Raw genomic sequence first — 24,070 nt, 5'->3', positions numbered from 1 at the left:
TCCGCAATTAACTGGTGTTTGTTTTCTCTAAGCTAAAGGAGATAGGTACCTAGGCGTCTGTTGTGATTCATGGTAAAGTTAAATCCAAGAGAGAAGGTCCAGGCCTCCGGACAGGACAGCAGTCCGTCTGGTTGCATCCTGGTGGAGCCATCCCTGCCTCCCTCAATCATTTACGCTATTAGTGTAGACGGTTAATGGGAACAAAAGGCGACTCCAGGGTGTCTTATCCACAGGGCTATCTGCATTCTCAGCGGGCAGTTAAACATCTTTACATTTCTGCGCCCTTTAGGGGGTGAAAGCATTCCTTTGTCTTTTAGATTGTGGAGCTAACAGTCCCTTAAGCACACTGCCAGAGAAAGTATCACTTTGTTAGTAAAGTAAAGGGCTGAAAAGCTAAGCTAAACTATGTAGCTTCAAGAATAAAAAAGAGAAATAAGTACAGACATAACCTTGCTAGAAAGCATGCATATAATTCAGAAAATATCAGGGGTGTCGGCCGGCCATTCTTCACCGAGGGGCATCCCTGCACCCCTCGGCCCTTCTACTCATCAATTATTTATTATTTATTGCTTTTAGGAGAAAACCTCTATAGCATTTTAACAGAAAGCAGAAGGTCAAGAATAATATATAGATACTTCTTGATCATCCAATTAACCAGCAAACTTAGAAGGACCATGCATATATATTTAGACAAAGAACTGGAGGGAGAAGGAAACATTAACCAGATGGAGGCCATAAACCTGATTCGACATCTTATCTGGGCAGGATTCCTTTCTGATTGTCTCAAATGGGACTGTGTGCTCCTCCAATAATTAACTGAAAAATATCTTGAAAGTTACCTGCAGGTGGTCACATTCTCTTATGCTATCTAATTTTCCCAGGAGATAGTGCCTCCCAAGCAGCCACCCAAAGGAGTGAAAACTGGAGGTTAAGAAAGGAAAAGGAATGAAGGGCAATTAGAAGCAGCACAGGTTTCAGAACTATGTGAGGGGCTGGCCGGTTATTCTTCACCAAGGGGCGGCCCTGCACCCCTCAGCGTTAATCGGCTGGTCCCTGTCAAACAGCCAATCAAATGATGTAGCCACGGCTCCCAGCAGAGGAGCTGCTTCCAAGATGACTCACTCACATGACTGGCAAGTCGATGCTGGCTTTTGGCAGGAGGCCTTAGTTCTTCGTCATGTGGCGTCTCCATAGGGCTGCTTGAGTCTCCTTAAGGTTCCACATGGCCACTGACTTCCCCAGCGCAAGTGATCTGAGAGAGAGCAGGGCCAAGCTGCACTGTCTTTAATGATACAGTCTTGGAAGCCACACTCCATCATTCCCACACTTTTCTTGGTGACACAGCTCAGCCCTATTCTGTGTGGAGGGGACAACACAAGGGCGTGACTACCAGGAGGTGAGAATTGTTGGAGGTCAGCTTGGAGGTGGGTGATCATAGAAGTTAATTAATTTAAAAGTGAAGTAATGCATGCCTAGTGGATGGCAAGCAGTTAATTTGTGAACAAGAGAAGGCAAAAGGGAGAGAAATTTTAAAACAGGGGTTGAAATGACTTGTGTGGTTAGCGTGCTAAGGAATCAATACGAAGTTACTGAAAGTATTGCTTAGCAGCTGTTGAAGTTAGACGATGGTATTTTAGACATTTGGATAACTTTTTATTTGAATGTTTTATATGCTATTTTCCCCCCTGCTTAGGATCAGCAAAGTCTCTTCTAAGTGATCAACGAAGACAAATGTTCCAGAAATACCTAGAGGAAAAGCGACTGAAAAAATTGAGAAACCTCAGCGATGACCACTTATAGTGGGTGTTTATAGACATGATAAGCCTATTTTTCTTTCACGAATACCAGCACACCAACCAAAAAAGGTAAATTTAGTATCATAACTTGATATTCAGGAATAGTTCTTAACCAGACTCTTCTTTAAGAGATTATACTTGAGGAATTCCAAGATGGCGCCGTGAGTAGTCCTCTTTGTCTCTCGCCCTTCGAGTCTACAATTATTTGGACACTTATCGCTTGACAAAGGATATCCAGACAGCATCTCAGGACGTCTGAGACACCCACGCGACTATACATCGGAAGGCGGACGGACTTTCCTCCGGGAGGATGTGGAAATAGGTGAAAACTCTCCGACCCCGACGGGCAGCCTAGTACCCGCAAGCGGCTTTCTTCCAACGGACGCCCCCAGAGGATCCACACACATCTAGGGCAGGAGCGAGAACACAACAGAGGAGCGACGGTGGAAACAGGTGACCAGAACCCTACTTAAACCCCCCGCAATTACTCCTAAACGCAGAGGGAAACTTTGGAGTTGCACACCTGAGCCCGCGGGGAGAGTCTCTCCCCGCCATTGGCGGGGAGACCCGGCCTGGTGCTCGGGGCGCCCGGAGGGTCCCAGAGAGAGACACGGAGGGCACGGAGGTCTCCCAGCTGCCGTTGCCCACCCCGTGGGACTAGGGATTGCCGGAGATCTCGGAGAGGACCGGGGCGGGGGAACTTTCAAAGGCGGGTCCGGCGACCCGGTGGGGAAGCGCCGGAGCTCCGCCAGGCAGCAGACAAAACTCTCAGTCTGCCGGTAGCAGAGGGGCCACGCTGAGCACTCAGGGCTCCCGGCAGAGGCCCGGACAGAAGCCCAGAGGGCGGGGCGACCCCCAGCTGCCGTTGCCCGCCCCGGGGGACTAGGGATTGCCGGAGATCTCGGAGAGGACCGGGGCGGGGGAACTTTCAAAGGCCGGATCGGCGACCCGGAGGGGAAGCGCCGGAGCTCCCCCAGGCAGCAGACAAAACTCTCTGTCTGCCGGTAGCAGAGGGGCCACGCTGAGCACTCAGGGCTCCCGGCAGAGGCCCGGACAGAAGCCCAGAGCGCGGGGCGACCCCCAGCTGCCGTTGCCCGCCCCGTGGGACTAGGGATTGCCGGAGATCTCGGAGAGGACCGGGGCGGGGGAACTTTCAAAGGCCGGATCGGCGACCCGGAGGGGAAGTGCCGGAGCTCCCCCAGGCAGCAGACAAAACTCTCTGTCTGCCGGTAGCAGAGGGGCCACGCTGAGCACTCAGGGCTCCCGGCAGAGGCCCGGAGAGAAGCCCAGAGGGCGGGGCGACGCCCAGCTGCCGTTGCCCGCCCGGTGAGGCTAGGGATTGCCGGAGATCTCGGAGAGGACTGGGGCTGGAGAGAGTTCCAGAGACCCAGCTTAGTAGCCTAGGGGGAAGCCCTACAGGCTCACAGAAGCCTTAGGGAAAGCCTCTGCACAGCACCAGTAGAAGGCACCCAGCCGCCAGCCACAAGGCTGGAAGACCCCAGGGCAAAAGCAGCATAGCTAGGTGTACTAACCACAGACTGTAGAAGATGCCCCCCAATGGAGTTCCTGTAGCAAGGGATGATGGGGGCATCCCTTGAACATCTTCCCTATTCTGCCTGACAGTAATAGGTGCCTGGCGTATGGTCCCCAGGAGAGAAAAGGAGAAAGAAAAGGAGCCATTACCTTGAAAATCCCCCCACTGGGGTTCCTGTAGCAAGGGATGATGGGGGCATCCCTTGAACATCTTCCCTATTCTGCCTGGCAGGAATAGGTGCCTGGCGTATGGTCCCAGAGAAAGGGAGCCATTACCTTGAAAATCCCCCCACTGGGGTTCCTGTAGCAAGGGATGATCGGGGCATCCCTTGAACATCTTCCCTATTCTGCCTGGCAGGAATAGGTGCCTGGGGAATGGTCCCAGAGAAAGGGAGCCATTACCTTGAAAATCCCCCCATTGGGGTTCCTGTAGCAAGGGATGATGGGGGCATCCCTTGAACATCTTCCCTATTCTGCCTGGCAGGAATAGGTGCCTGGCGTATGGTCCCAGGAGAGAAAAGGACAAAGACAGTGAGAAAGAGAAAGACAGTGAGGAATTTTCCGCCAGTCTGGGGGACATTCTACCCAATTGCATCCTGGAGCCATTCTCCCAAGAAGGGGTTCCCATACTCCACCAAAGGTTAGAGTTTGGTACTTCCCTTGAACTGGAGTCCCGAGTGGGACTTTCCTCGCAGTTCAGAGCGTGGTCAGGTGCCAGAGGGAGGGATCCCAATCCAGCCTTAGGAAAAGAAACCTTCCACGGGAGTCTTGGAGATTTGCGGCCGTCCTAATGACTTAAGTGGCCGACCCGTGCCCACGTAAAATTTGTCTATTAGAGATAGAGTCAGGAAGGAATGGATTAATTCATTCTCCATCACCCTGAGGCTTAAGGTACTGAATCTCTTCAAGCTGAATGCCACAATTTGCCCCATAGAGTAGCCATGGGCAGCAAACGTGGATTCATACAGCCATCCAAGAAAGTTCCCGATGGAGCAGTGAATCTAGATCCATCCTTGAAAAAGAGAAAGGCATAAGGAAGAAAAGGGCACTTACCAGAACTCGAGCTCACAAGCCGATAAAGCAAGTCCCCGTACGGGCCACCAGAAATGATGCGGGATCGGTGAGCCGAGGAGTCGAAAGAAAGATTTCTTAGACTCTCAAGATCTGGCAGTAGTGCTCTTTTATTTAGAGAATAGTGAGGAATAGCATGGGGACAGGACCCATGGGCAGGCAGAGCTGGTGTGTGGGGACAAGACCCACGGGCAGTCAGAGCTCCTGCTGCTGCCCCCGCTGGCATGGGGACAGGTCCCATGGGCAGGCAGAGCTAGTGTGTGGGGACAAGACCCACAGGCAGTCAGAGCTCCTGCTGCTGCCGCTGCTGCTGCCCCCGCTGGCATGGGGACAGGACCCATGGGCAGGCAGAGCTGGTGCGTGGGGACAGGACCCACGGGCAGTCAGAGCTCCTGCTGCTGCCGCTGCTGCTGCCCCCGCTGGCATGGGGACAGGACCCATGGGCAGGCAGAGCTGGTGCGTGGGGACAGGACCCACGGGCAGTCAGAGCTCCTGCTGCTGCCCTGAGTTGAGGGTTAGGGCTAATTTTATAAGGCATGGGTACGTGACTTATTTTTACTGGAAAAAAAAAGAAAAGATGATGTAAAAAGTCATTAGATGATTTCAGTGCAGATGGGGTCTGGTTATTGTGCGGTCATATAACTTTAGATACGAATCTGGCCATATAGATCGGCATGCAGGTGAGGATGCCCCAGGCTTCTCTCCCTGGGGCGGTCCTAATTCATACCATAAAAAAAGTCCACTGGGTCGTATAGTTTGGCATGTAGGCCAGGTCACCTTGGGCTTCTCTAGCTGGGGCAGCCTTAATCCACATCAGTAGCCACTCACATTTTTCAAACAAGTTTAAATAAACATGAGAGTACATAGTAGAAACCTGAGTTGAGAATCATAGGTGGGAGGTAAGGAATCTGACAGGTTGCAGTCAAGGTGTCATCCAGGGGTGCCTCTGAAGCTTGACTGAGGCTGGAGGAGTGCCGGGGTCCCGCCCCGGCGGAGTCCAGGTTCCTGAGGGGTGGACGGCGTCGGCACGATGAGTGAGGGGGAAATAAAGGGGACGTGAGACTTGGGTTGGTGTTAGCAAGTCCGACTTTACTGTGCACAAGTGTCGTTTATATATTTTTCAGGATTAGTACAGAAATAGTTCTACAAATATTCTCAGAGAGATAAGGAAATAAAAAACGAGCACAAGAATATTTATTAGCATTCTATTCTATAGAGCATAAGGTTAATGGTAGTCTTCTCCGCAATTAACTGGTGTTTGTTTTCTCTAAGCTAAAGGAGATAGGTACCTAGGCGTCTGTTGTGATTCATGGTAAAGTTAAATCCAAGAGAGAAGGTCCAGGCCTCCGGACAGGACAGCAGTCCGTCTGGTTGCATCCTGGTGGAGCCATCCCTGCCTCCCTCAATCATTTACGCTATTAGTGTAGACGGTTAATGGGAACAAAAGGCGACTCCAGGGTGTCTTATCCACAGGGCTATCTGCATTCTCAGCGGGCAGTTAAACATCTTTACATTTCTGCGCCCTTTAGGGGGTGAAAGCATTCCTTTGTCTTTTAGATTGTGGAGCTAACAGTCCCTTAAGCACACTGCCAGAGAAAGTATCACTTTGTTAGTAAAGTAAAGGGCTGAAAAGCTAAGCTAAACTATGTAGCTTCAAGAATAAAAAAGAGAAATAAGTACAGACATAACCTTGCTAGAAAGCATGCATATAATTCAGAAAATATCAGGGGTGTCGGCCGGCCATTCTTCACCGAGGGGCATCCCTGCACCCCTCGGCCCTTCTACTCATCAATTATTTATTATTTATTGCTTTTAGGAGAAAACCTCTATAGCATTTTAACAGAAAGCAGAAGGTCAAGAATAATATATAGATACTTCTTGATCATCCAATTAACCAGCAAACTTAGAAGGACCATGCATATATATTTAGACAAAGAACTGGAGGGAGAAGGAAACATTAACCAGATGGAGGCCATAAACCTGATTCGACATCTTATCTGGGCAGGATTCCTTTCTGATTGTCTCAAATGGGACTGTGTGCTCCTCCAATAATTAACTGAAAAATATCTTGAAAGTTACCTGCAGGTGGTCACATTCTCTTATGCTATCTAATTTTCCCAGGAGATAGTGCCTCCCAAGCAGCCACCCAAAGGAGTGAAAACTGGAGGTTAAGAAAGGAAAAGGAATGAAGGGCAATTAGAAGCAGCACAGGTTTCAGAACTATGTGAGGGGCTGGCCGGTTATTCTTCACCAAGGGGCGGCCCTGCACCCCTCAGCGTTAATCGGCTGGTCCCTGTCAAACAGCCAATCAAATGATGTAGCCACGGCTCCCAGCAGAGGAGCTGCTTCCAAGATGACTCACTCACATGACTGGCAAGTCGATGCTGGCTTTTGGCAGGAGGCCTTAGTTCTTCGTCATGTGGCGTCTCCATAGGGCTGCTTGAGTCTCCTTAAGGTTCCACATGGCCACTGACTTCCCCAGCGCAAGTGATCTGAGAGAGAGCAGGGCCAAGCTGCACTGTCTTTAATGATACAGTCTTGGAAGCCACACTCCATCATTCCCACACTTTTCTTGGTGACACAGCTCAGCCCTATTCTGTGTGGAGGGGACAACACAAGGGCGTGACTACCAGGAGGTGAGAATTGTTGGAGGTCAGCTTGGAGGTGGATGATCATAGAAGTTAATTAATTTAAAAGTGAAGTAATGCATGCCTAGTGGATGGCAAGCAGTTAATTTGTGAACAAGAGAAGGCAAAAGGGAGAGAAATTTTAAAACAGGGGTTGAAATGACTTGTGTGGTTAGCGTGCTAAGGAATCAATACGAAGTTACTGAAAGTATTGCTTAGCAGCTGTTGAAGTTAGACAATGGTATTTTAGACATTTGGATAACTTTTTATTTGAATGTTTTATATGCTATTTTCCCCCCTGCTTAGGATCAGCAAAGTCTCTTCTAAGTGATCAACGAAGACAAATGTTCCAGAAATACCTAGAGGAAAAGCGACTGAAAAAATTGAGAAACCTCAGCGATGACCACTTATAGTGGGTGTTTATAGACATGATAAGCCTATTTTTCTTTCACGAATACCAGCACACCAACCAAAAAAGGTAAATTTAGTATCATAACTTGATATTCAGGAATAGTTCTTAACCAGACTCTTCTTTAAGAGATTATACTTGAGGAATTCCAAGATGGCGCCGTGAGTAGTCCTCTTTGTCTCTCGCCCTTCGAGTCTACAATTATTTGGACACTTATCGCTTGACAAAGGATATCCAGACAGCATCTCAGGACGTCTGAGACACCCACGCGACTATACATCGGAAGGCGGACGGACTTTCCTCCGGGAGGATGTGGAAATAGGTGAAAACTCTCCGACCCCGACGGGCAGCCTAGTACCCGCAAGCGGCTTTCTTCCAACGGACGCCCCCAGAGGATCCACACACATCTAGGGCAGGAGCGAGAACACAACAGAGGAGCGACGGTGGAAACAGGTGACCAGAACCCTACTTAAACCCCCCGCAATTACTCCTAAACGCAGAGGGAAACTTTGGAGTTGCACACCTGAGCCCGCGGGGAGAGTCTCTCCCCGCCATTGGCGGGGAGACCCGGCCTGGTGCTCGGGGCGCCCGGAGGGTCCCAGAGAGAGACACGGAGGGCACGGAGGTCTCCCAGCTGCCGTTGCCCGCCCCGTGGGACTAGGGATTGCCGGAGATCTCGGAGAGGACCGGGGCGGGGGAACTTTCAAAGGCGGGTCCGGCGACCCGGTGGGGAAGCGCCGGAGCTCCGCCAGGCAGCAGACAAAACTCTCAGTCTGCCGGTAGCAGAGGGGCCACGCTGAGCACTCAGGGCTCCCGGCAGAGGCCCGGAGAGAAGCCCAGAGGGCGGGGCGACCCCCAGCTGCCGTTGCCCGCCCCGGGGGACTAGGGATTGCCGGAGATCTCGGAGAGGACCGGGGCGGGGGAACTTTCAAAGGCCGGATCGGCGACCCGGAGGGGAAGCGCCGGAGCTCCGCCAGGCAGCAGACAAAACTCTCTGTCTGCCGGTAGCAGAGGGGCCACGCTGAGCACTCAGGGCTCCCGGCAGAGGCCCGGACAGAAGCCCAGAGCGCGGGGCGACCCCCAGCTGCCGTTGCCCGCCCCGTGGGACTAGGGATTGCCGGAGATCTCGGAGAGGACTGGGGCTGGAGAGAGTTCCAGAGACCCAGCTTAGTAGCCTAGGGGGAAGCCCTACAGGCTCACAGAAGCCTTAGGGAAAGCCTCTGCACAGCACCAGTAGAAGGCACCCAGCCACCAGCCACAAGGCTGGAAGACCCCAGGGCAAAAGCAGCATAGCTAGGTGTACTAACCACAGACTGTAGAAGATGCCCCCCAATGGAGTTCCTGTAGCAAGGGATGATGGGGGCATCCCTTGAACATCTTCCCTATTCTGCCTGACAGTAATAGGTGCCTGGCGTATGGTCCCCAGGAGAGAAAAGGAGAAACAAAAGGAGCCATTACCTTGAAAATCCCCCCACTGGGGTTCCTGTAGCAAGGGATGATGGGGGCATCCCTTGAACATCTTCCCTATTCTGCCTGGCAGGAATAGGTGCCTGGCGTATGGTCCCAGAGAAAGGGAGCCATTACCTTGAAAATCCCCCCACTGGGGTTCCTGTAGCAAGGGATGATCGGGGCATCCCTTGAACATCTTCCCTATTCTGCCTGGCAGGAATAGGTGCCTGGTGAATGGTCCCAGAGAAAGGGAGCCATTACCTTGAAAATCCCCCCATTGGGGTTCCTGTAGCAAGGGATGATGGGGGCATCCCTTGAACATCTTCCCTATTCTGCCTGGCAGGAATAGGTGCCTGGCGTATGGTCCCAGGAGAGAAAAGGACAAAGACAGTGAGAAAGAGAAAGACAGTGAGGAATTTTCCGCCAGTCTGGGGGACATTCTACCCAATTGCATCCTGGAGCCATTCTCCCAAGAAGGGGTTCCCATACTCCACCAAAGGTTAGAGTTTGGTACTTCCCTTGAACTGGAGTCCCGAGTGGGACTTTCCTCGCAGTTCAGAGCGTGGTCAGGTGCCAGAGGGAGGGATCCCAATCCAGCCTTAGGAAAAGAAACCTTCCACGGGAGTCTTGGAGATTTGCGGCCGTCCTAATGACTTAAGTGGCCGACCCGCGCCCACGTAAAATTTGTCTATTAGAGATAGAGTCAGGAAGGAATGGATTAATTCATTCTCCATCACCCTGAGGCTTAAGGTACTGAATCTCTTCAAGCTGAATGCCACAATTTGCCCCATAGAGTAGCCATGGGCAGCAAACGTGGATTCATACAGCCATCCAAGAAAGTTCCCGATGGAGCAGTGAATCTAGATCCATCCTTGAAAAAGAGAAAGGCATAAGGAAGAAAAGGGCACTTACCAGAACTCGAGCTCACAAGCCGATAAAGCAAGTCCCCGTACGGGCCACCAGAAATGATGCGGGATCGGTGAGCCGAGGAGTCGAAAGAAAGATTTCTTAGACTCTCAAGATCTGGCAGTAGTGCTCTTTTATTTAGAGAATAGTGAGGAATAGCATGGGGACAGGACCCATGGGCAGGCAGAGCTGGTGTGTGGGGACAAGACCCACGGGCAGTCAGAGCTCCTGCTGCTGCCCCCGCTGGCATGGGGACAGGTCCCATGGGCAGGCAGAGCTAGTGTGTGGGGACAAGACCCACAGGCAGTCAGAGCTCCTGCTGCTGCCGCTGCTGCTGCCCCCGCTGGCATGGGGACAGGACCCATGGGCAGGCAGAGCTGGTGCGTGGGGACAGGACCCACGGGCAGTCAGAGCTCCTGCTGCTGCCGCTGCTGCTGCCCCCGCTGGCATGGGGACAGGACCCATGGGCAGGCAGAGCTGGTGCGTGGGGACAGGACCCACGGGCAGTCAGAGCTCCTGCTGCTGCCCTGAGTTGAGGGTTAGGGCTAATTTTATAAGGCATGGGTACGTGACTTATTTTTACTGGAAAAAAAAAGAAAAGATGATGTAAAAAGTCATTAAATGATTTCAGTGCAGATGGGGTCTGGTTATTGTGCGGTCATATAACTTTAGATACGAATCTGGCCATATAGATCGGCATGCAGGTGAGGATGCCCCAGGCTTCTCTCCCTGGGGCGGTCCTAATTCATACCATAAAAAAAGTCCACTGGGTCGTATAGTTTGGCATGTAGGCCAGGTCACCTTGGGCTTCTCTAGCTGGGGCAGCCTTAATCCACATCAGTAGCCACTCACATTTTTCAAACAAGTTTAAATAAACATGAGAGTACATAGTAGAAACCTGAGTTGAGAATCATAGGTGGGAGGTAAGGAATCTGACAGGTTGCAGTCAAGGTGTCATCCAGGGGTGCCTCTGAAGCTTGACTGAGGCTGGAGGAGTGCCGGGGTCCCGCCCCGGCGGAGTCCAGGTTCCTGAGGGGTGGACGGCGTCGGCACGATGAGTGAGGGGGAAATAAAGGGGACGTGAGACTTGGGTTGGTGTTAGCAAGTCCGACTTTACTGTGCACAAGTGTCGTTTATATATTTTTCAGGATTAGTACAGAAATAGTTCTACAAATATTCTCAGAGAGATAAGGAAATAAAAAACGAGCACAAGAATATTTATTAGCATTCTATTCTATAGAGCATAAGGTTAATGGTAGTCTTCTCCGCAATTAACTGGTGTTTGTTTTCTCTAAGCTAAAGGAGATAGGTACCTAGGCGTCTGTTGTGATTCATGGTAAAGTTAAATCCAAGAGAGAAGGTCCAGGCCTCCGGACAGGACAGCAGTCCGTCTGGTTGCATCCTGGTGGAGCCATCCCTGCCTCCCTCAATCATTTACGCTATTAGTGTAGACGGTTAATGGGAACAAAAGGCGACTCCAGGGTGTCTTATCCACAGGGCTATCTGCATTCTCAGCGGGCAGTTAAACATCTTTACATTTCTGCGCCCTTTAGGGGGTGAAAGCATTCCTTTGTCTTTTAGATTGTGGAGCTAACAGTCCCTTAAGCACACTGCCAGAGAAAGTATCACTTTGTTAGTAAAGTAAAGGGCTGAAAAGCTAAGCTAAACTATGTAGCTTCAAGAATAAAAAAGAGAAATAAGTACAGACATAACCTTGCTAGAAAGCATGCATATAATTCAGAAAATATCAGGGGTGTCGGCCGGCCATTCTTCACCGAGGGGCATCCCTGCACCCCTCGGCCCTTCTACTCATCAATTATTTATTATTTATTGCTTTTAGGAGAAAACCTCTATAGCATTTTAACAGAAAGCAGAAGGTCAAGAATAATATATAGATACTTCTTGATCATCCAATTAACCAGCAAACTTAGAAGGACCATGCATATATATTTAGACAAAGAACTGGAGGGAGAAGGAAACATTAACCAGATGGAGGCCATAAACCTGATTCGACATCTTATCTGGGCAGGATTCCTTTCTGATTGTCTCAAATGGGACTGTGTGCTCCTCCAATAATTAACTGAAAAATATCTTGAAAGTTACCTGCAGGTGGTCACATTCTCTTATGCTATCTAATTTTCCCAGGAGATAGTGCCTCCCAAGCAGCCACCCAAAGGAGTGAAAACTGGAGGTTAAGAAAGGAAAAGGAATGAAGGGCAATTAGAAGCAGCACAGGTTTCAGAACTATGTGAGGGGCTGGCCGGTTATTCTTCACCAAGGGGCGGCCCTGCACCCCTCAGCGTTAATCGGCTGGTCCCTGTCAAACAGCCAATCAAATGATGTAGCCACGGCTCCCAGCAGAGGAGCTGCTTCCAAGATGACTCACTCACATGACTGGCAAGTCGATGCTGGCTTTTGGCAGGAGGCCTTAGTTCTTCGTCATGTGGCGTCTCCATAGGGCTGCTTGAGTCTCCTTAAGGTTCCACATGGCCACTGACTTCCCCAGCGCAAGTGATCTGAGAGAGAGCAGGGCCAAGCTGCACTGTCTTTAATGATACAGTCTTGGAAGCCACACTCCATCATTCCCACACTTTTCTTGGTGACACAGCTCAGCCCTATTCTGTGTGGAGGGGACAACACAAGGGCGTGACTACCAGGAGGTGAGAATTGTTGGAGGTCAGCTTGGAGGTGGGTGATCATAGAAGTTAATTAATTTAAAAGTGAAGTAATGCATGCCTAGTGGATGGCAAGCAGTTAATTTGTGAACAAGAGAAGGCAAAAGGGAGAGAAATTTTAAAACAGGGGTTGAAATGACTTGTGTGGTTAGCGTGCTAAGGAACCAATACGAAGTTACTGAAAGTATTGCTTAGCAGCTGTTGAAGTTAGACGATGGTATTTTAGACATTTGGATAACTTTTTATTTGAATGTTTTATATGCTATTTTCCCCCCTGCTTAGGATCAGCAAAGTCTCTTCTAAGTGATCAACGAAGACAAATGTTCCAGAAATACCTAGAGGAAAAGCGACTGAAAAAATTGAGAAACCTCAGCGATGACCACTTATAGTGGGTGTTTATAGACATGATAAGCCTATTTTTCTTTCACGAATACCAGCACACCAACCAAAAAAGGTAAATTTAGTATCATAACTTGATATTCAGGAATAGTTCTTAACCAGACTCTTCTTTAAGAGATTATACTTGAGGAATTCCAAGATGGCGCCGTGAGTAGTCCTCTTTGTCTCTCGCCCTTCGAGTCTACAATTATTTGGACACTTATCGCTTGACAAAGGATATCCAGACAGCATCTCAGGACGTCTGAGACACCCACGCGACTATACATCGGAAGGCGGACGGACTTTCCTCCGGGAGGATGTGGAAATAGGTGAAAACTCTCCGACCCCGACGGGCAGCCTAGTACCCGCAAGCGGCTTTCTTCCAACGGACGCCCCCAGAGGATCCACACACATCTAGGGCAGGAGCGAGAACACAACAGAGGAGCGACGGTGGAAACAGGTGACCAGAACCCTACTTAAACCCCCCGCAATTACTCCTAAACGCAGAGGGAAACTTTGGAGTTGCACACCTGAGCCCGCGGGGAGAGTCTCTCCCCGCCATTGGCGGGGAGACCCGGCCTGGTGCTCGGGGCGCCCGGAGGGTCCCAGAGAGAGACACGGAGGGCACGGAGGTCTCCCAGCTGCCGTTGCCCGCCCCGTGGGACTAGGGATTGCCGGAGATCTCGGAGAGGACCGGGGCGGGGGAACTTTCAAAGGCGGGTCCGGCGACCCGGTGGGGAAGCACCGGAGCTCCGCCAGGCAGCAGACAAAACTCTCAGTCTGCCGGTAGCAGAGGGGCCACGCTGAGCACTCAGGGCTCCCGGCAGAGGCCCGGAGAGAAGCCCAGAGGGCGGGGCGACCCCCAGCTGCCGTTGCCTGCCCCGGGGGACTAGGGATTGCCGGAGATCTCGGAGAGGACCGGGGCGGGGGAACTTTCAAAGGCCGGATCGGCGACCCGGAGGGGAAGCGCCGGAGCTCCGCCAGGCAGCAGACAAAACTCTCTGTCTGCCGGTAGCAGAGGGGCCACGCTGAGCACTCAGGGCTCCCGGCAGAGGCCCGGACAGAAGCCCAGAGCGCGGGGCGACCCCCAGCTGCCGTTGCCCGCCCCGTGGGACTAGGGATTGCCGGAGATCTCGGAGAGGACCGGGGCGGGGGAACTTTCAAAGGCCGGATCGGCGACCCGGAGGGGAAGTGCCGGAGCTCCCCCAGGCAGCAGACAAAACTCTCTGTCTGCCGGTAGCAGAGGGGCCACGCTGAGCACTCAGGGCTCCCGGCAGAGGCCCGGAGAGAAGCCCAGAGCGCGGGGCGACCCCCAGCTGCCGTTGCCCGCCCCGTGGGACTAGGGATTGCCGGAGATCTCGGAGAGGACCGGGGTGGGGCAACTTTCAAAGGCGGGTCCGGCGACCCGGAGGGGAAGCGCCGGAGCTCCGCCAGGCAGCAGACAAAAATCTCTGTCTGCCGGTAGCAGAGGGGCCACGCTGAGCATTCAGAGCTCCCGGCAGAGGCCCGGAGAGAAGCCCAGAGGGCGGGGCGACCCCCAGCTGCCGTTGCCCACCCGGTGAGGCTAGGGATTGCCGGAGATCTCGGAGAGGACTGGGGCTGGAGAGAGTTCCAGAGACCCAGCTTAGTAGCCTAGGGGGAAGCCCTACAGGCTCACAGAAGCCTTAGGGAAAGCCTCTGCACAGCACCAGTAGAAGGCACCCAGCCACCAGCCACAAGGCTGGAAGACCCCAGGGCAAAAGCAGCATAGCTAGGTGTACTAACCACAGACTGTAGAAGATGCCCCCCAATGGAGTTCCTGTAGCAAGGGATGATGGGGGCATCCCTTGAACATCTTCCCTATTCTGCCTGACAGTAATAGGTGCCTGGCGTATGGTCCCCAGGAGAGAAAAGGAGAAACAAAAGGAGCCATTACCTTGAAAATCCCCCCACTGGGGTTCCTGTAGCAAGGGATGATGGGGGCATCCCTTGAACATCTTCCCTATTCTGCCTGGCAGGAATAGGTGCCTGGCGTATGGTCCCAGAGAAAGGGAGCCATTACCTTGAAAATCCCCCCACTGGGGTTCCTGTAGCAAGGGATGATCGGGGCATCCCTTGAACATCTTCCCTATTCTGCCTGGCAGGAATAGGTGCCTGGTGAATGGTCCCAGAGAAAGGGAGCCATTACCTTGAAAATCCCCCCATTGGGGTTCCTGTAGCAAGGGATGATGGGGGCATCCCTTGAACATCTTCCCTATTCTGCCTGGCAGGAATAGGTGCCTGGCATATGGTCCCAGGAGAGAAAAGGACAAAGACAGTGAGAAAGAGAAAGACAGTGAGGAATTTTCCGCCAGTCTGGGGGACATTCTACCCAATTGCATCCTGGAGCCATTCTCCCAAGAAGGGGTTCCCATACTCCACCAAAGGTTAGAGTTTGGTACTTCCCTTGAACTGGAGTCCCGAGTGGGACTTTCCTCGCAGTTCAGAGCGTGGTCAGGTGCCAGAGGGAGGGATCCCAATCCAGCCTTAGGAAAAGAAACCTTCCACGGGAGTCTTGGAGATTTGCGGCCGTCCTAATGACTTAAGTGGCCGACCCGCGCCCACGTAAAATTTGTCTATTAGAGATAGAGTCAGGAAGGAATGGATTAATTCATTCTCCATCACCCTGAGGCTTAAGGTACTGAATCTCTTCAAGCTGAATGCCACAATTTGCCCCATAGAGTAGCCATGGGCAGCAAACGTGGATTCATACAGCCATCCAAGAAAGTTCCCGATGGAGCAGTGAATCTAGATCCATCCTTGAAAAAGAGAAAGGCATAAGGAAGAAAAGGGCACTTACCAGAACTCGAGCTCACAAGCCGATAAAGCAAGTCCCCGTACGGGCCACCAGAAATGATGCGGGATCGGTGAGCCGAGGAGTCGAAAGAAAGATTTCTTAGACTCTCAAGATCTGGCAGTAGTGCTCTTTTATTTAGAGAATAGTGAGGAATAGCATGGGGACAGGACCCATGGGCAGGCAGAGCTGGTGTGTGGGGACAAGACCCACGGGCAGTCAGAGCTCCTGCTGCTGCCCCCGCTGGCATGGGGACAGGTCCCATGGGCAGGCAGAGCTAGTGTGTGGGGACAAGACCCACAGGCAGTCAGAGCTCCTGCTGCTGCCGCTGCTGCTGCCCCCGCTGGCATGGGGACAGGACCCATGGGCAGGCAGAGCTGGTGCGTGGGGACAGGACCCACGGGCAGTCAGAGCTCCTGCTGCTGCCGCTGCTGCTGCCCCCGCTGGCATGGGGACAGGACCCATGGGCAGGCAGAGCTGGTGCGTGGGGACAGGACCCACGGGCAGTCAGAGCTCCTGCTGCTGCCCTGAGTTGAGGGTTAGGGCTAATTTTATAAGGCATGGGTACGTGACTTATTTTTACTGGAAAAAAAAAGAAAAGATGATGTAAAAAGTCATTAAATGATTTCAGTGCAGATGGGGTCTGGTTATTGTGCGGTCATATAACTTTAGATACGAATCTGGCCATATAGATCGGCATGCAGGTGAGGATGCCCCAGGCTTCTCTCCCTGGGGCGGTCCTAATTCATACCATAAAAAAAGTCCACTGGGTCGTATAGTTTGGCATGTAGGCCAGGTCACCTTGGGCTTCTCTAGCTGGGGCAGCCTTAATCCACATCAGTAGCCACTCACATTTTTCAAACAAGTTTAAATAAACATGAGAGTACATAGTAGAAACCTGAGTTGAGAATCATAGGTGGGAGGTAAGGAATCTGACAGGTTGCAGTCAAGGTGTCATCCAGGGGTGCCTCTGAAGCTTGACTGAGGCTGGAGGAGTGCCGGGGTCCCGCCCCGGCGGAGTCCAGGTTCCTGAGGGGTGGACGGCGTCGGCACGATGAGTGAGGGGGAAATAAAGGGGACGTGAGACTTGGGTTGGTGTTAGCAAGTCCGACTTTACTGTGCACAAGTGTCGTTTATATATTTTTCAGGATTAGTACAGAAATAGTTCTACAAATATTCTCAGAGAGATAAGGAAATAAAAAACGAGCACAAGAATATTTATTAGCATTCTATTCTATAGAGCATAAGGTTAATGGTAGTCTTCTCCGCAATTAACTGGTGTTTGTTTTCTCTAAGCTAAAGGAGATAGGTACCTAGGCGTCTGTTGTGATTCATGGTAAAGTTAAATCCAAGAGAGAAGGTCCAGGCCTCCGGACAGGACAGCAGTCCGTCTGGTTGCATCCTGGTGGAGCCATCCCTGCCTCCCTCAATCATTTACGCTATTAGTGTAGACGGTTAATGGGAACAAAAGGCGACTCCAGGGTGTCTTATCCACAGGTCTATCTGCATTCTCAGCGGGCAGTTAAACATCTTTACATTTCTGCGCCCTTTAGGGGGTGAAAGCATTCCTTTGTCTTTTAGATTGTGGAGCTAACAGTCCCTTAAGCACACTGCCAGAGAAAGTATCACTTTGTTAGTAAAGTAAAGGGCTGAAAAGCTAAGCTAAACTATGTAGCTTCAAGAATAAAAAAGAGAAATAAGTACAGACATAACCTTGCTAGAAAGCATGCATATAATTCAGAAAATATCAGGGGTGTCGGCCGGCCATTCTTCACCGAGGGGCATCCCTGCACCCCTCGGCCCTTCTACTCATCAATTATTTATTATTTATTGCTTTTAGGAGAAAACCTCTATAGCATTTTAACAGAAAGCAGAAGGTCAAGAATAATATATAGATACTTCTTGATCATCCAATTAACCAGCAAACTTAGAAGGACCATGCATATATATTTAGACAAAGAACTGGAGGGAGAAGGAAACATTAACCAGATGGAGGCCATAAACCTGATTCGACATCTTATCTGGGCAGGATTCCTTTCTGATTGTCTCAAATGGGACTGTGTGCTCCTCCAATAATTAACTGAAAAATATCTTGAAAGTTACCTGCAGGTGGTCACATTCTCTTATGCTATCTAATTTTCCCAGGAGATAGTGCCTCCCAAGCAGCCACCCAAAGGAGTGAAAACTGGAGGTTAAGAAAGGAAAAGGAATGAAGGGCAATTAGAAGCAGCACAGGTTTCAGAACTATGTGAGGGGCTGGCCGGTTATTCTTCACCAAGGGGCGGCCCTGCACCCCTCAGCGTTAATCGGCTGGTCCCTGTCAAACAGCCAATCAAATGATGTAGCCACGGCTCCCAGCAGAGGAGCTGCTTCCAAGATGACTCACTCACATGACTGGCAAGTCGATGCTGGCTTTTGGCAGGAGGCCTTAGTTCTTCGTCATGTGGCGTCTCCATAGGGCTGCTTGAGTCTCCTTAAGGTTCCACATGGCCACTGACTTCCCCAGCGCAAGTGATCTGAGAGAGAGCAGGGCCAAGCTGCACTGTCTTTAATGATACAGTCTTGGAAGCCACACTCCATCATTCCCACACTTTTCTTGGTGACACAGCTCAGCCCTATTCTGTGTGGAGGGGACAACACAAGGGCGTGACTACCAGGAGGTGAGAATTGTTGGAGGTCAGCTTGGAGGTGGGTGATCATAGAAGTTAATTAATTTAAAAGTGAAGTAATGCATGCCTAGTGGATGGCAAGCAGTTAATTTGTGAACAAGAGAAGGCAAAAGGGAGAGAAATTTTAAAACAGGGGTTGAAATGACTTGTGTGGTTAGCGTGCTAAGGAATCAATACGAAGTTACTGAAAGTATTGCTTAGCAGCTGTTGAAGTTAGACGATGGTATTTTAGACATTTGGATAACTTTTTATTTGAATGTTTTATATGCTATTTTCCCCCCTGCTTAGGATCAGCAAAGTCTCTTCTAAGTGATCAACGAAGACAAATGTTCCAGAAATACCTAGAGGAAAAGCGACTGAAAAAATTGAGAAACCTCAGCGATGACCACTTATAGTGGGTGTTTATAGACATGATAAGCCTATTTTTCTTTCACGAATACCAGCACACCAACCAAAAAAGGTAAATTTAGTATCATAACTTGATATTCAGGAATAGTTCTTAACCAGACTCTTCTTTAAGAGATTATACTTGAGGAATTCCAAGATGGCGCCGTGAGTAGTCCTCTTTGTCTCTCGCCCTTCGAGTCTACAATTATTTGGACACTTATCGCTTGACAAAGGATATCCAGACAGCATCTCAGGACGTCTGAGACACCCACGCGACTATACATCGGAAGGCGGACGGACTTTCCTCCGGGAGGATGTGGAAATAGGTGAAAACTCTCCGACCCCGACGGGCAGCCTAGTACCCGCAAGCGGCTTTCTTCCAACGGACGCCCCCAGAGGATCCACACACATCTAGGGCAGGAGCGAGAACACAACAGAGGAGCGACGGTGGAAACAGGTGACCAGAACCCTACTTAAACCCCCCGCAATTACTCCTAAACGCAGAGGGAAACTTTGGAGTTGCACACCTGAGCCCGCGGGGAGAGTCTCTCCCCGCCATTGGCGGGGAGACCCGGCCTGGTGCTCGGGGCGCCCGGAGGGTCCCAGAGAGAGACACGGAGGGCACGGAGGTCTCCCAGCTGCCGTTGCCCGCCCCGTGGGACTAGGGATTGCCGGAGATCTCGGAGAGGACCGGGGCGGGGGAACTTTCAAAGGCGGGTCCGGCGACCCGGTGGGGAAGCGCCGGAGCTCCGCCAGGCAGCAGACAAAACTCTCAGTCTGCCGGTAGCAGAGGGGCCACGCTGAGCACTCAGGGCTCCCGGCAGAGGCCCGGAGAGAAGCCCAGAGGGCGGGGCGACCCCCAGCTGCCGTTGCCCGCCCCGGGGGACTAGGGATTGCCGGAGATCTCGGAGAGGACCGGGGCGGGGGAACTTTCAAAGGCCGGATCGGCGACCCGGAGGGGAAGCGCCGGAGCTCCGCCAGGCAGCAGACAAAACTCTCAGTCTGCCGGTAGCAGAGGGGCCACGCTGAGCACTCAGGGCTCCCGGCAGAGGCCCGGAGAGAAGCCCAGAGGGCGGGGCGACCCCAGCTGCCGTTGCCCGCCCCGGGGGACTAGGGATTGCCGGAGATCTCGGAGAGGACCGGGGCGGGGGAACTTTCAAAGGCCGGATCGGCCACCCGGAGGGGAAGCGCCGGAGCTCCGCCAGGCAGCAGACAAAACTCTCTGCCTGCCGGTAGCAGAGGGGCCACGCTGAGCACTCAGGGCTCCCGGCAGAGGCCCGGACAGAAGCCCAGAGCGCGGGGCGACCCCCAGCTGCCGTTGCCCGCCCCGTGGGACTAGGGATTGCCGGAGATCTCGGAGAGGACCGGGGCGGGGGAACTTTCAAAGGCCAGATCGGCGACCCGGAGGGGAAGTGCCGGAGCTCCCCCAGGCAGCAGACAAAACTGTCTGTCTGCCGGTAGCAGAGGGGCCACGCTGAGCACTCAGGGCTCCCGGCAGAGGCCCGGAGAGAAGCCCAGAGGGCGGGGCGACCCCCAGCTGCCGTTGCCCGCCCCGGGGGACTAGGGATTGCCGGAGATCTCGGAGAGGACCGGGGTGGGGGAACTTTCAAAGGCGGGTCCGGCGACCCGGAGGGGAAGCGCCGGAGCTCCGCCAGGCAGCAGACAAAAATCTCTGTCTGCCGGTAGCAGAGGGGCCACGCTGAGCATTCAGAGCTCCCGGCAGAGGCCCGGAGAGAAGCCCAGAGGGCGGGGCGACCCCCAGCTGCCGTTGCCCACCCGGTGAGGCTAGGGATTGCCGGAGATCTCGGAGAGGACTGGGGCTGGAGAGAGTTCCAGAGACCCAGCTTAGTAGCCTAGGGGGAAGCCCTACAGGCTCACAGAAGCCTTAGGGAAAGCCTCTGCACAGCACCAGTAGAAGGCACCCAGCCGCCAGCCACAAGGCTGGAAGACCCCAGGGCAAAAGCAGCATAGCTAGGTGTACTAACCACAGACTGTAGAAGATGCCCCCCAATGGAGTTCCTGTAGCAAGGGATGATGGGGGCATCCCTTGAACATCTTCCCTATTCTGCCTGACAGTAATAGGTGCCTGGCGTATGGTCCCCAGGAGAGAAAAGGAGAAAGAAAAGGAGCCATTACCTTGAAAATCCCCCCACTGGGGTTCCTGTAGCAAGGGATGATGGGGGCATCCCTTGAACATCTTCCCTATTCTGCCTGGCAGGAATAGGTGCCTGGCGTATGGTCCCAGAGAAAGGGAGCCATTACCTTGAAAATCCCCCCACTGGGGTTCCTGTAGCAAGGGATGATCGGGGCATCCCTTGAACATCTTCCCTATTCTGCCTGGCAGGAATAGGTGCCTGGTGAATGGTCCCAGAGAAAGGGAGCCATTACCTTGAAAATCCCCCCATTGGGGTTCCTGTAGCAAGGGATGATGGGGGCATCCCTTGAACATCTTCCCTATTCTGCCTGGCAGGAATAGGTGCCTGGCGTATGGTCCCAGGAGAGAAAAGGACAAAGACAGTGAGAAAGAGAAAGACAGTGAGGAATTTTCCGCCAGTCTGGGGGACATTCTACCCAATTGCATCCTGGAGCCATTCTCCCAAGAAGGGGTTCCCATACTCCACCAAAGGTTAGAGTTTGGTACTTCCCTTGAACTGGAGTCCCGAGTGGGACTTTCCTCGCAGTTCAGAGCGTGGTCAGGTGCCAGAGGGAGGGATCCCAATCCAGCCTTAGGAAAAGAAACCTTCCACGGGAGTCTTGGAGATTTGCGGCCGTCCTAATGACTTAAGTGGCCGACCCGCGCCCACGTAAAATTTGTCTATTAGAGATAGAGTCAGGAAGGAATGGATTAATTCATTCTCCATCACCCTGAGGCTTAAGGTACTGAATCTCTTCAAGCTGAATGCCACAATTTGCCCCATAGAGTAGCCATGGGCAGCAAACGTGGATTCATACAGCCATCCAAGAAAGTTCCCGATGGAGCAGTGAATCTAGATCCATCCTTGAAAAAGAGAAAGGCATAAGGAAGAAAAGGGCACTTACCAGAACTCGAGCTCACAAGCCGATAAAGCAAGTCCCCGTACGGGCCACCAGAAATGATGCGGGATCGGTGAGCCGAGGAGTCGAAAGAAAGATTTCTTAGACTCTCAAGATCTGGCAGTAGTGCTCTTTTATTTAGAGAATAGTGAGGAATAGCATGGGGACAGGACCCATGGGCAGGCAGAGCTGGTGTGTGGGGACAAGACCCACGGGCAGTCAGAGCTCCTGCTGCTGCCCCCGCTGGCATGGGGACAGGTCCCATGGGCAGGCAGAGCTAGTGTGTGGGGACAAGACCCACAGGCAGTCAGAGCTCCTGCTGCTGCCGCTGCTGCTGCCCCCGCTGGCATGGGGACAGGACCCATGGGCAGGCAGAGCTGGTGCGTGGGGACAGGACCCACGGGCAGTCAGAGCTCCTGCTGCTGCCGCTGCTGCTGCCCCCGCTGGCATGGGGACAGGACCCATGGGCAGGCAGAGCTGGTGCGTGGGGACAGGACCCACGGGCAGTCAGAGCTCCTGCTGCTGCCCTGAGTTGAGGGTTAGGGCTAATTTTATAAGGCATGGGTACGTGACTTATTTTTACTGGAAAAAAAAAGAAAAGGTGATGTAAAAAGTCATTAAATGATTTCAGTGCAGATGGGGTCTGGTTATTGTGCGGTCATATAACTTTAGATACGAATCTGGCCATATAGATCGGCATGCAGGTGAGGATGCCCCAGGCTTCTCTCCCTGGGGCGGTCCTAATTCATACCATAAAAAAAGTCCACTGGGTCGTATAGTTTGGCATGTAGGCCAGGTCACCTTGGGCTTCTCTAGCTGGGGCAGCCTTAATCCACATCAGTAGCCACTCACATTTTTCAAACAAGTTTAAATAAACATGAGAGTACATAGTAGAAACCTGAGTTGAGAATCATAGGTGGGAGGTAAGGAATCTGACAGGTTGCAGTCAAGGTGTCATCCAGGGGTGCCTCTGAAGCTTGACTGAGGCTGGAGGAGTGCCGGGGTCCCGCCCCGGCGGAGTCCAGGTTCCTGAGGGGTGGACGGCGTCGGCACGATGAGTGAGGGGGAAATAAAGGGGACGTGAGACTTGGGTTGGTGTTAGCAAGTCCGACTTTACTGTGCACAAGTGTCGTTTATATATTTTTCAGGATTAGTACAGAAATAGTTCTACAAATATTCTCAGAGAGATAAGGAAATAAAAAACGAGCACAAGAATATTTATTAGCATTCTATTCTATAGAGCATAAGGTTAATGGTAGTCTTCTCCGCAATTAACTGGTGTTTGTTTTCTCTAAGCTAAAGGAGATAGGTACCTAGGCGTCTGTTGTGATTCATGGTAAAGTTAAATCCAAGAGAGAAGGTCCAGGCCTCCGGACAGGACAGCAGTCCGTCTGGTTGCATCCTGGTGGAGCCATCCCTGCCTCCCTCAATCATTTACGCTATTAGTGTAGACGGTTAATGGGAACAAAAGGCGACTCCAGGGTGTCTTATCCACAGGGCTATCTGCATTCTCAGCGGGCAGTTAAACATCTTTACATTTCTGCGCCCTTTAGGGGGTGAAAGCATTCCTTTGTCTTTTAGATTGTGGAGCTAACAGTCCCTTAAGCACACTGCCAGAGAAAGTATCACTTTGTTAGTAAAGTAAAGGGCTGAAAAGCTAAGCTAAACTATGTAGCTTCAAGAATAAAAAAGAGAAATAAGTACAGACATAACCTTGCTAGAAAGCATGCATATAATTCAGAAAATATCAGGGGTGTCGGCCGGCCATTCTTCACCGAGGGGCATCCCTGCACCCCTCGGCCCTTCTACTCATCAATTATTTATTATTTATTGCTTTTAGGAGAAAACCTCTATAGCATTTTAACAGAAAGCAGAAGGTCAAGAATAATATATAGATACTTCTTGATCATCCAATTAACCAGCAAACTTAGAAGGACCATGCATATATATTTAGACAAAGAACTGGAGGGAGAAGGAAACATTAACCAGATGGAGGCCATAAACCTGATTCGACATCTTATCTGGGCAGGATTCCTTTCTGATTGTCTCAAATGGGACTGTGTGCTCCTCCAATAATTAACTGAAAAATATCTTGAAAGTTACCTGCAGGTGGTCACATTCTCTTATGCTATCTAATTTTCCCAGGAGATAGTGCCTCCCAAGCAGCCACCCAAAGGAGTGAAAACTGGAGGTTAAGAAAGGAAAAGGAATGAAGGGCAATTAGAAGCAGCACAGGTTTCAGAACTATGTGAGGGGCTGGCCGGTTATTCTTCACCAAGGGGCGGCCCTGCACCCCTCAGCGTTAATCGGCTGGTCCCTGTCAAA

General features: G+C 51.8%; 1 long non-coding RNA gene across 1 annotated transcript in view; it reads left to right on the top strand.

Moving 5' to 3' along the window:
- The window catches only part of LOC138919311 (uncharacterized), a 150,984-nt gene that overhangs the window by 64,409 nt on the left and 62,505 nt on the right, over positions 1-24,070 (top strand). Inside the window, exons 13-16 of the long non-coding RNA XR_011429420.1 lie at positions 1,694-2,249; positions 7,334-7,889; positions 12,749-13,304; positions 18,614-19,169. This is a non-coding gene — a long non-coding RNA (uncharacterized lncRNA). The remainder of the gene's footprint in view (positions 1-1,693; positions 2,250-7,333; positions 7,890-12,748; positions 13,305-18,613; positions 19,170-24,070) is intronic.

The sequence above is a fragment of the Equus caballus genome, chromosome 20 (genome assembly GCF_041296265.1).
Source record: "Equus caballus isolate H_3958 breed thoroughbred chromosome 20, TB-T2T, whole genome shotgun sequence".
In the NCBI taxonomy this organism is placed as follows: domain Eukaryota; kingdom Metazoa; phylum Chordata; class Mammalia; order Perissodactyla; family Equidae; genus Equus; species Equus caballus.
The sequence above is the reverse complement of the archived record's forward strand: the minus strand, read 5'-3'. Positions and strand labels throughout refer to the sequence as shown.